Raw genomic sequence first — 12,642 nt, forward strand, 5'->3', positions numbered from 1 at the left:
GGGACAGATTTTAAGAAGGCTTAAGCTCTAAAAAGCGACTTGCGTCATAGACCAAAGAAACTAGGATAATTAATTTTTAGAAAATAAAAATTTGTATTTCAAATATATATCAGTAAAAGCTCCCATAATGTGCTGTCACTACATATAAAATCCATAAAAAATTTTAAGCCAACATTCTTTAAAGAAGGAGCTAAAAATTCCTATAAATGATATGCAACTTAAAGATGTATGAAACTCCTTTATTATGTGCTAAATGCTGTAATAAAACAGGCTATCAGTAGGTTTTACTGCATGTTACTAATTTTATTTTTTTTATCCCGATATTTTTGCAGGTGTGTGGAGGAACAGGTCCTGTTCTCGCTGTTGTTACTCCCACATAGGCGGACTCTGTAATTGATTATGTGTGGGTAGGGCCTTATTGAGTTTAAGGAGATTCTGCAATAGTGCAGGGTTCTTTTTGTGAAAGTTCAGTTGCAAGATCAGGACCCTACTGTGACTCCTTTCTGTGAATTCTGTCAGTGTATCATTGATTGTGCTGGAACCTGCCTTTTGGGATAATGTAAGTCCTGCTTTTCCCCCAAATGTACTTTAGACATGAAATAATCATAAAACATTTCTAATTAGAAAATTAATATCATTTACATGCATTCTTTTAATTATGTTTTTTTGGCAGTACCAAATAATATATTCCTCAAAACTTCTTAATGGCACTGAGACTTTGTGGATAGTTGGTCACATGATGAGAAAATTCAGCTGTAAGTACATTGAAATGATTGATTTTTTCAATAGTTAGACTTTATTGATGTTGACAAACTAATAATGATAAAAAGGTGAATCAAGAGGTTTGACTTATGTCAATTGACTTCAGTTCTTTTTAGAAAGTATGTACAATATATCCATTAAGGATTTCATTATTCTTGGGTAATTCACCATGTGAACCTGGAGTCCTTCCGTACTGCTATTAGGTAGGGAGTTTTAAATTGTTTGTTTTCTTTATTTTCATAATAGTGTGTCTCTGACTTGCTCTGTATTTTCATCCATAAACTTTCTGAAATTTATAGATCTATAAAAACTGTTTATACCACCAATATTTGTGTAGATATTGCAAACTGATATACTAACATAATTGTCTTGCTGAGTTGAACATTGAAATGCTAATAAATATACACTTATACTTGTGTCAATGTAACTTGGTTAAATTAAACTAAAGCTGGCATTGTGAGTGAATTTGATCATGCAAGCTGATTAGCTATAGTCCTAGGCAGGAACTACATATTTTATTGTACCCAAGTACTTTGTGCTTCATCAATAATAATTACCCATATCATATGTCAGTGGATTCACCCAAAATTACTATAAATATCTATGCTTGGATTAAGCAGGAAGTTCTTTTCCTGTAGCTATGGGTACAGTCATTGCTATGACTCCTATTTTTATACACAAATGAGCAAAAACTACATGTAGGTGTTTTCCCTGTATAACAAAAGGGGTATTATAAACTCCATGCCCTTTTTTATGATGCCGAATTTCCTTTCTGGTATTCAAATACAAGAATGTTTTCAATAGAGTCTTAGTATCTGAAAAATGGAAGAACTGGAAATGTTATTGAATTTGTGAACAATTATTAAGGGGCTGTAAAAGTCTAGAGTAGTTGTATGTAAGGACAATTAGAGATTCTTTCCCATGGAGCAAGGACACAGATAATAATTGGTGAGTAAAGGTTAAGGAGGACAGGATTCTATTTTTTTGCTTGGCATAAGAACAGCGTGAAATGAAAGTAATTTGAAGAAAGAGCAAGACCAAAGAAGAAATCATGAACTCAGATCAAAAGCAGACTAGAAAGTCCAATTTAAAAAAAAACAAACCAAAACAAACAAACCTCAAAAACAGAAAATATGCCTGAAAGGAGAACTAAATGCATAGCTACTGGTATTTCTCATTGCACTGAGTATGTAATAGATTTAAGTTTAAAACTTTCAGTAAATGTTTTTCTCTAAATTTTTTTTCTGTTGGAGGGGAGTATATGAGCTTTGAAGAAGACTCAGTGACTAGTTATGAATTACCTGTGTAAATTGGGGATTCAAGATGACAGTTACAACTAAGAACAGAGGTCAATGGATTATGTATGCTAAACTACAATTAGTGCTAAGCAGAAGCCATAATTTCTTGTTCAAACACAGAACTTAACGATTTTGAAATGTATCATCTTCAACAGAGCTCAAAACACAATTTCATTATGTTCATTACAGGATGGGAATTTTCAAAGTTCTAGTTTAAAAACTTAACAGTGATTCTTTAGAGATTTTGCAATATAAAATGAAATTGAGATTTTTCAATATGAAATGAAATCAATATTTGAGAACACTGAATGTTTCATTTTGCGTAAAGAAATCTTGATCAGCATATTTTATTTTAAAAAATGTTTAGACCTGTTTGGCTTACTGTTTTCACCTTTTAATCCTATTTGCCATATTTATTCTTACTTGCACTGAGAAAGAAAAGGAGAGGGAGATGAGGTGATTGCAAAAAAACCCCAAACACAGCCCTCTAGCCATGCCCACCCCATCCCGAACCAGATCAAAAGAAGTGCCTCAGAACAGATCCAGTTTCAGAGGAGAAAAGGGAGGAAAGTGACGTGGGGTAGTGAGTGGGGTATGAGGAATCCCCTGATTGGTTGTTTTATATGTATCCAATTTTTTCACTCATCATCACTGAGAGGCAGATCACCTTGGTGTGACTCCTTTTCCTTCCTGTGATCGCAACTTCCCAGTACTTTGAGGGAGATAATGTTGGGGCATAGCTCTGTTCTGCCTGCGGTAGTGCTGCTACAAATATTTGGAAGAAAAGGAACTCTGAACTGTCTCCTGCTGTAACCAGCTCTCCAGTACTCACTGCTGCTAACCCCACTGTTGGGCACCTGATCTGATTGTTTCTTTGGTTTAACTCATGCCATGATGCCGTAAATGACTGAAACTAGGAGAACAGCAAGAAAGCAGATATCAAGAGACAGAGTTGATGTTGTGGAATGTAGGGAGTGGGCATTTGCTACACAGCTACACATTTTGTGGGCTTGGGAATACTTCAAGAGCTGGAATACCAAACTACAGCAACAGAGAGTAAGTTTTCTTTAGTGGAAAACCGAGGTGACAGCCCTGGTTCTGTGCACTAAGAAGGAAGAGCAAAGGAATGTGCCTGAACATTCAGCATGTTAGTTGTTGTAAGTTTAAGTTGTGAGATCTTTTTCTCTGCTGCTGTTTGCACTTGGCTTGTATTGTGACTGTCCTGTGTTCAAGCTGGATGTAGCATGTTTTTGTTTATGTCGAATGAGGCACCCATCGTATTACAACATCACGAACATTAGGTTTTTTCAACCCTTGAAAGTCAAAACGTGGTAGCATAGATAGCTGTAATAAGTTAGTAATAAATGTGACATGAAAGAATTTTCTCATTTCACAGTATTTATAGGAAAAACAATGTTTTATGTGTTTCATATACCTCCTCCCATCTTCTTTTCCACTCCTAAGCAGATCTAATACATGAAAGTTTTCTTCAGTAGTGCCCTCAGTTCTTTATTTCCAGTTATAACTATTGGTCTTTTATTATTAGGTTTTTTCATATTTAGCTTGAGGCCCTCACAAAACTTCTCTGCATCCTCTATGAATGACACCATCATGCTGTCGTTTGTTTTAAGTCATCAAATCTAGGCTAAATCTGAATTTTGGGAATCTTTTTCCAACCCTTTAAGGATGGTCTTTCTTCTCTGTCAGACAATTATATTTTTCATCAAGGTTTTCCATGGATCATCTCTTTATTAGAAAACCTTTTTCTTTTGCCTTGACAAATGCGGTCTTAACATGCTTGTTATCTAGTCAAAATGCTATTCTACTGTAAATATCAGTTTCCAAACTTACTCTTTTGGTATTTTCAATTTCCTCCTTCAGTTTAAAGCAATAAAGATAAGCTATTTTCAAGGCCCATCAAGACTACTTCTACCTGATACCTCTCCTTCAGTATCAAGAGGTTGACTCTGGTTTTGATCAACATATGATGCCAGCTTCCATCATTTGGTTGTTAAATTTTCAGACCACTGGATATTTTCTCCTCAGCTGCCTCTCATGTATTGCTTGACTTCTTCCTGAACAGAACCGTTCACTATCTTCCTTTAAATACCTTCTTAAAAGTTTTACGTACTATGAAGCTTAAAACAATCCAACTAGACAACAGTTATATTGCAGGTATATTAATGCCAATGCTTATCACAGTAGTACTGTGTCATTGCATTTGTATTCTGCTGTAATTTCTCTGTTGTCTCTTTATGTAGAATTCAAGCACGTCTACTTTTTGTTGTGTGTTTGTTCATGGACCAGCATAATGAGAAGTGGTCCAGGGTGAGGGCTCCCGAGATTTATGGTAATACAAATAAATAATAACGAATACCCACTGGATACTGCAGTACAGCTGTTGTATTCTGCTATGCCTAATGTCACGTCATATTCAATGCAGAAAGAAGGTGCTCCAATTAGAGGCCTCACAAAAGGGAAAGAAGTGAGTTGCAGCCAACAGATAAAATACTAGCCCCAGAGGCCTTCTCAACTGTCAAACCCAAGTCAATAGCTATTGGCATTGTGTCCTGAAAGCATGCTTCTCTACTCTTCTCCATGGCAGTAAGAACAGACTGTGCCTTCTCATAGAAGGAAGTAAATGCAAATATTACAAAGTTCTGAAGGGTGTGCAAAAGGTTAAAGGACTTTTTATACTTCCATATTGTCCTTCTGCTCCTTAGTGCATTCCCTTCCTGACATAGCATCTCTTGGTACAGAAATCTTGAATACAAGCAGTTGTTCCAGCCATACTGTTGGTCAGTCCTTTTTCAAATGCCATCTGATCTCTGTTGAGAAGGAACCTACACTAGTTTCGATTTGGTATCTTGGTACATTGCTATCTCGTGGTGCTCCGTTTCCATTGTGCCTTGAAGGTAATGATTCTTCAGAGTGGTAAGCATGAATTCCATGAGGAATTCCCCAGGTATGTCACCCTCTTTCTGGAAGTGGGTCTGCATGTATCCCTTTTCTTTCTTTCAAAGGGATACTGAAATGTGAGTGTATAGATTATACAGAGGTGATAGAATGTTTAGTGCCTGGCTGATACAGAGATGGTAGATTGGACTATGCAGACAAATGGCACTGTATATACCAAAGAAAATATAGTCAGATAAGTTAATTTTATCAGAATGAACCACAAAACATAATTATAAATGGTTCTATATCTGAATAGGAGAAGTCTAGTAAGAGCTCTGGACTAGTTGATGGAGTGGAGACAGTGACTGTGAGATACTGTGGGAGACTGGAGAGGCTATAGAACCCGAAAGCTTGATCATAACAAGAGTTCTCAGCTATCTATATATGGACTGGATAAACTTAACATTAGGCCACATTAGGCCATCATGCACAGGCTGTATTTTTAGGTGTCATCAAGAACTACTTTTTGAGCAAACCAGCTAGAGAATCCAGAAGAGGGGGGACAGCCCTTGATTAGTCTAGGTTAGCACACAAGAAGTGACTATAGAAGAGCCATTCAGTAGCAATATTTCATATCATACTCAAGTTTCTCGTATTTGTAGGAGAGAAGAAGATTAAAATAAAGAAAAACAGTCCAGTATTGTTTAAAAAAGAAGAATTGCATACAAATGAAGATACAGTTTAAATAAATATTAAATGAGACACGGGGACTTTGCTTTCTGATTCTAACCCAATTGAATAAGAATTGTCCAACACAACTGAACAGTGAAGGATGTTACTAGAAATAAATAGAGGTTTTTCAAAAAGTGAAATCCAAGCAAGCAAAGCAGAAAAGAGCACAATTCTGGCAAGTTAAATGTAGACCTATTATAAGGCATAAAAAAAAGATTTTGAAATGCAACAGGCTAAAATCCTAAAAGCCAAAAACCATTTTTTTTTCAAGTGTAAATTTTGCTAGTAGGGAGGTGAGTTCAATAGATAATTGTGGATAAAGAGAATATTTAAAGGCAATGCCATCGCAGAAACAAATGAACTCTTTGCATTGGCAAGGTTTATTACAGGGAGATTAGGGACATCCCCACATAAAAGTTGTCCTTTATAGGGAATATGTCAGATTTGAAATATCAATAAAAGATTTTTTAACAAATTGATTTAATAAACATTAACAGATTGCCAGATAGCACGTTGTTCATTCAGTAGTCCTAGAGAAATTCAGAAATTAAATTGGTGAGCCGTGAACTGTGTTGTATAAACTATCACTTAAATTAGCCTTGATAACAGAGGAATGGAAAGTAACAAATGTGACACTAGTTTTAAAAAGGGCTCTAGAGATGATCGTGGACTAATGGACTAATAAGTCAGACTACCATGAAAGACAAAATGCCAGTGAATGTGATAAAGAATATAATTAATAGGAACATGGATAGGAGTAACAGGCAACCATCATCTTGGCTTTTGTACAAGGTAGTTTTGTCTTAGAGCTTTGCTAGTTATTTGAAGGAGTCCACAGATACACAGGAAAGGGTGACCCAAAAGTTTTAAAAAAGCTCCATAACCAAGGACTGTTAACAAAATGAAGTACTGAGTTACTTAAAATTCTTTATGGATTAGTAAATGGTTACAAGATAAGGAACAGTATAGCAACTAATGGGCAGTTTTAACAATGCCACCTCACAAAGGTTTGTACTGGCACCTTTGCTGGTCCACCTGTTCCTAAATGGTCTGAAAAAGTGCAGTGATAAAGATTGCAGATGGTAAAAGAAAAATATTCAATTGGAATCAGACCTAATGTTGACCCTGAAGAGTTGCAGAAGGATCTCACAGCAGGACCTGTGGTGATCCAGGAGCCATGGCTGTCACAGAGGCTAGATATCATTGACCTCGCTGTTCAGCCATATCTGTCAGCAGAGAGAGGCAGTGGCTGTTGGATTACAGCAGCCATCACCCCGTAAGTTGTGAGCTCAGCAGGCTGTGACCAGTCCTGCTGCTCAGGAAGGCAAGGACTTGTAGCTGTTCTTTCTAACCACAGCAGGGTCTGCAAGTTGAAGAGAGGATTCTTCCTCCCTATTTCTGAGGGTTTCACAGTCCTGACGAGCTTAAAGTACAGGTTTTGATCCTGGAGTTCCTGCCTGTCACAGGAATGGAATATCACCATTAAACTGACAGGTTTATCTTGCTGCTGTGAGAAGCCAGGGCTCTCAAGTTGTCTTACTGGTGTTTGCATGGATTTTTAGCAGCTCCTGCTAATTTCCTAAAATCATTCTGTATGGAGTTGATGCTAGCAAAAAGTGGCAAAATGGTATTTGAAACAGAGAAGTGGCACTGGCATGCTCGTCAATTCTGAGCATTGATGAGAACTGTGTATGATATAGAACAGGATGACTAAGAGGTACAGCATAGCTCTTCTGCAGGGACACTAAATGGATCAGGATTCCTCAGTTTGGAAGAATATTGACTGAGGAATAGGCAATGTGAGAAAGGTCTCTAAAACCGTGAATACATGGAAGTGTTTAATAGGGGACTATAACTCCCTGTTTCTCATAATAGAAGAACAAGGGGCCTCTGGTCACTGTTTTGTTTAATTTAGGTGATCTTTAAGATGGGAAAAGGCTGCTCAGCACCGGTTTTGTCTGCCATAGTTTTGTGGATACATCTTTTCAAATGCACAAAACCCAACTGTCTACTGGTCTTGAAAACTTATCCTGAGCCAGCTGTGGCCAAAATCCAACCTCTGCAGAGTTATAGCTTTTCTGTAAATAAAAGTTTGTAGTCCTCATTGATTGATGATAAATTTTCAAACATGAATCAAATGTAAACTGGTCCCATTTTCCTAAATCTGCAGATATTTTTTTATCTTCTGCTTCTGTTTGTTCATTTATCTGGCAGTAGCAATATTATGAATGGGCAGATTTACCTCTGTTGTTTACAAATCTGTGGGCAATGGAGAATGCCAGTTTGCTGCTACTTCAGAAAGCTAAAAGCAGTAGCAGGCCCTAAAATTAATCCCAGGGGAGATCAGATAAAGAAGCAGGAATGTTTCACACAGCAAACAGAAGGTCTGGAGGGAGGGATGGAGTAGAAGACATCATTGTACCTTTGAAACAGCTGGAATGGTTTCCAAGCTGTGGTCCACAAACCCCTGGTGGACTACAAGGCTATGGTAAGTTGAACAGCTGTTTGGCTAAACCATAGTTAACAGTGTTTTAAATAGTGTTTCCAATTAAAAAGTTTGATCAGATGGGTGTGTGGTGGTTTTTGAAAAATGTTAAGGGCTGATAACGATCTGTTGTTCCAAAAGTATGGGAACCACTGTTCTGGAGTATATGAAAAGGTAGAGAGCGCTCGCCATTTTCTCAGCTTTAGATAGGTTGCATGCCTCTCCACCAGAAACAACATCGAGAGGTTCCCAGAAAGGAGCCAGGAAGAGCAGTCTGGTAGCAATAATCCTTCTGTCCCCACCACGCCCTCCCCAGTAACAGAATTGTGGGGTTCTTAATCATTGCGTTGTCCCTGAGTATCACTAAAAGTCTTCGCTACCCTTACTTTTCATATATACTCATGACTAGTAGATTTAGTTTTCTGAGAAGTAAGTATAATTTTTCAAGTCTTGGGTCCTCATCAGGCAAAGATTAAACTTGTCACCTCCACTAGGTTAAAATATATATCTGTTTTTGAATTATTACCTGGTTTGTCACTGCCAGAAAAACAGATTTTAAAATTTTCTATTCTGTCATTATTAACAGATGTAAACTTTGCTTACAAGTATTAGCATGTCTTATTACAATATTTGTTTATTAATTTTAATAAAATCCCAATTCTATTTGACCAACTTCTTTTAATTTATGTCAGCTCCTTGAATGGTAATTTTACATTGTAAAAATCTTCTTTGTCCTCGTATCAGGTCTCTTATTACTTTTTTTTCCTACTAAAAATTTACCAGAATCATAAAGTATTTGTATTATCAGTGCTTGTAGTTGCCCTTGACATAGGTTACTTCCCCTTGTTCTGAGTACCATACAAGCACATCCATAAGTAATTTGTAGAGATCTTGTCTTTTCCAACACACTGCACATCTTTGTGTTAGGAATTATGGTGGTGTCAAATTTGAGAAATGCCAAATTATAAGCCTTATTCAAATGGTATAAATATGCTTATCCTGAAGAAATCAGTTGTCTAATCTGAAATTACTGTAGTGTATTTTATGAAATTTAAACAAAATATTGGAAACAAACGTTATTGACAATAGTGTTTTAAAAGGAACTAAAGAAAGTTGGCAGGCAAGCATGCTCTGTGTAACCTTTTTTTGTTCCGTATTTCTTACTCGTGTGTTTTGATACATATATGGAAAATGAAGGGGTTTGTGCATGTTTTTATATTATCTTGCTAAATACCTATTGCTAATTTACATGATTCTGAAGTTGTCTTTGCTCAGGCTTAAGCTACTAGCTGAATATGAGATCGAGGGGAATCTTTGCCTTGCATCAGAAAGGAACATGTAAGGGAGAGGAGAGCGATTTCTGCTGTAGTGTGGATAAAGATTATTTCCTGGTGTCATCTGTGACAAGAGAGAGGGATTCATGAGTCTAGGCAAGGCATATGGGTACAGAAGCAGTGATGGGGTGTATGGGTAGGACTGGGGGTGAGTGTATGTGAACAGAGAATTTGGAATAGGGATCAGAACAGGGTTTCTATAAGAGTTGGAGAGATCACAGTTGGATAAATATATTGGGGTCAGTTGGAAGTCACTTTAGGACAGAACATGGCTACAGCTCTCTATCTGAATCTAGCTCACTCCACACTTGCCCTAGCTATACCCTTCCCTGTGTATTCAGGAACCCCAGCTTCTTCTCCAGTTCCTGCACATGACCCTTTTAAGTGGAAAACCTACTTTCCTGCTTACTCCAGGAACAGTTACACACAAATATACAAATGGTCCCACAAATCCCTCCCATCTAAAGCTTCTCTTCTGTCCCACTATACTTTCTTCTGCCTCCTGCCTATGAGGTTCTGCACTGCAGGTGCAGATAGACGAATTATGGAATAGAATCATGGAATCATTTAGGTTGGAAAAGACCCTTAAGATCATTGAGTCCAACTATAAATTTAACACTACTAAGTCCACCACTAAACCATGTCCCTAAGCGCCATGTCTACGTGTCTTTTAAATACGCCGGGCAGCCTGTTCCAGTGCTTGACAACCTTTTTGGTGAAGAAATTTTTCCTAATATCCAATCTAAACCTCCCTTGGCGCAACTTGAGGCCATTTCCTCTCGTCCTATCGCTTGTTACTTGGGAGAAGAGACCAACCCCCACCTCGCTACAACCTCCTTTCAGGTAGTTGTAAAGAGCGGTAAGGTCTCCCCTCACCCTCCTTTTCTCCAGGCTAAACAACCCCAGTTCCCTCAGCCGCTCCTCATAAGACTTGTGCTCCAGGCCCTTCACCAGCTTCATTGCCCTTCTCTGGACACGCTCCAGCACCTCCATGTCTTTAATGTCTTTCTTGTAGTGAGGGGCCCAAAACTGAACACAGTATTTGAGGTGTGGTCTCACCAGTGCCGAGTAAAAAGGGACTCAAATGAGATGCTGTGGAAGTGCTGGGTGCAAAATAATAATGCCTCTCCTTTCCAACGTACAGTTTGCATTTTCTCCAAGTGGGACATGTCCCATCATTTGAAATCTGCTGGTCACAGATGAATTCTTTTGTTCTTTTTCCCCTTTTCATGTAGTACTCATTAGAATGTGATGATTTTTTCCACATGATGAATTACCGTTTTTTAGATAATGTTTGTCTTACTAAACAGCAGAAAAAATCCTGGATTTCTAGAGCCTGGTCCCTTTGATTTGCATTTTTCTGTGATCTATGACTTTCCTAAAAATAAATAAATAAATAAATCCTGTGGATGATTGCACCTACTGGTGATAAGTTGAATCTTACTGACAGGATGGCTGCTTTTCTTAATTATTATTTTGCAGATCCCTTAAAAGTTGTTCATGAAGACTAAAGAGTCTCCAGAAAGATTGAAAGCTGATGTCTTAGGGCATCCCCCCAAAATGCAAGGGTTTTTTTAAACGCCGGGGTTTTTTTTTGGCACAGATCTTTTCATAAGTCTTAAGCTTTTATTTAACAGTTTTCCTTCTTAATACATGTTTGCATACTTGTGTCTATGACTAAACTTAGCTAGCCAGAAGTATGATTTCTGTAAAAGTTTCAAATTCAGTAATTAATTAATAAGCCTTTCAGCACCTGACAATATAAATAGGTTAGGTAGCAAGATCACCATAACAATAATAAAATAAAATAAAGCATACTTTTTTTTTATTGTTAGAGGGTACATTTTCATGGAAAACTATTTTGGTGTTTCTTGGGCAGATTTTTATAATGGATATAGAGATCACTCTTTTAGTTAGTCCATGTTGGTCCCTGAAAATTGGCTCTACTCTTGTTGCTTGTCATATGTCATTTTATCTTTAAAGACTGCAGGAGTTCATGATTACTGAGAGGTAACACCTTGAAGTTTTGGCACTATGCTCTACAAAGTAACTTATACTGAGCTGACTTTCTGTTATCATGTCAGTGAAACATCAAATGTTGATACTATGTGTGAAACAACATTTGATATAATGGCTATTAAGTTACTTGAAAAAATCTTGAAAGATGGATTTTGTGTTCAGAAGAGCTGGCATCTAGAAATGTATGTCATGGATACAGGTAATAAATGTTTTTTATAAATTGCTACAGGAGAAAAAATATTTACATTTGTGTACAATATGCTAGTCTTAACTCTAGCTATTTTTATCTCCTTCTAAATATCATAAGCTGGTTATAAAGTATTTAAAGACATGAATAATTTCATTTGTTGAAGCATTCAGTGCATCATTTAAAATGGCTACTAAAGGAGAGAAGTGGACATGTGCTTCTCATAACAGCTAAGCATAAAAATAAGGTATCAGAGATAATAATACAGTTCCAAATCAGTAAAAATCGCTGTTATGTTTTGCTGTATGAGCAGAGCTCTTCACAGAATGATGATTTCATTCTAAGATTACAGTCTAAATAGATTTTGATCGCTAAACTTTATTCTGGTGATTTTATATTTTTGTTGGAAATGAGAGAACACACTTAAATTTTAAGTCATTGATCTTCAGCCATGCTAAAAGCTTTCAAGACTTGGTATTTCACTCCAGGATTGGATCCATAGCCCTTTTAAACTTTGGAATTTCAGAAACTCTGCAGGTGAGTAGGAAAAAGCAAATGTGAAAGGAAGAAACTGAAATGGAGAGGAGGAAATTATTTTCCTTTACAGAAGGAAGGGAAAGATGAAAAACAATGTAATGAGCGTAGGAGAAACAATAGGATGAAAAGGGAGGAGTCAGGTAAGTATTTACACTAATATTTTGTATTTAGTGCTCAGATATGTTATGCTTTATGCTTGCATGGAAAACAGATTGAGACTTCAGCTTTCTGACTAACTGCTGTGCTGAGCTGTACTTTACTCTTTGTGCATTTTTGCTTTAGCATGGTTGCTTCTAAGGAAGGCTTTAAATTGACTTTCAGAGCCAACCTGAATCACAGAATCCATTATCCTACTAGAAAATGATGACTGCCCCAATGTTCTGTCTTCCT

General features: G+C 37.1%; 2 long non-coding RNA genes across 7 annotated transcripts in view; one reads left to right on the forward strand and one right to left on the reverse strand.

Annotated features, from left to right (window-relative positions):
* Positions 1 to 12,642, reverse strand: part of LOC142077690 (uncharacterized) — a 73,961-nt gene that overhangs the window by 32,521 nt on the left and 28,798 nt on the right. The gene's annotated exons all lie outside the window — the stretch shown is intronic.
* Positions 1 to 12,642, forward strand: part of LOC142077691 (uncharacterized) — a 50,876-nt gene that overhangs the window by 10,800 nt on the left and 27,434 nt on the right. For 3 of the 6 annotated variants that reach the window (XR_012671977.1, XR_012671976.1, XR_012671978.1), the window contains exons 5-6: positions 333 to 559; positions 674 to 755. This is a non-coding gene — a long non-coding RNA (uncharacterized LOC142077691). Of the gene's footprint in view, positions 1 to 332; positions 1,846 to 12,642 lie in introns of those variants that run through there. The other 3 variants (XR_012671974.1, XR_012671975.1, XR_012671973.1) reach the window with 2 other exon arrangements.

The sequence above is a fragment of the Calonectris borealis genome, chromosome 1 (assembly GCF_964195595.1).
Source record: "Calonectris borealis chromosome 1, bCalBor7.hap1.2, whole genome shotgun sequence".
NCBI lineage: Eukaryota > Metazoa > Chordata > Aves > Procellariiformes > Procellariidae > Calonectris > Calonectris borealis.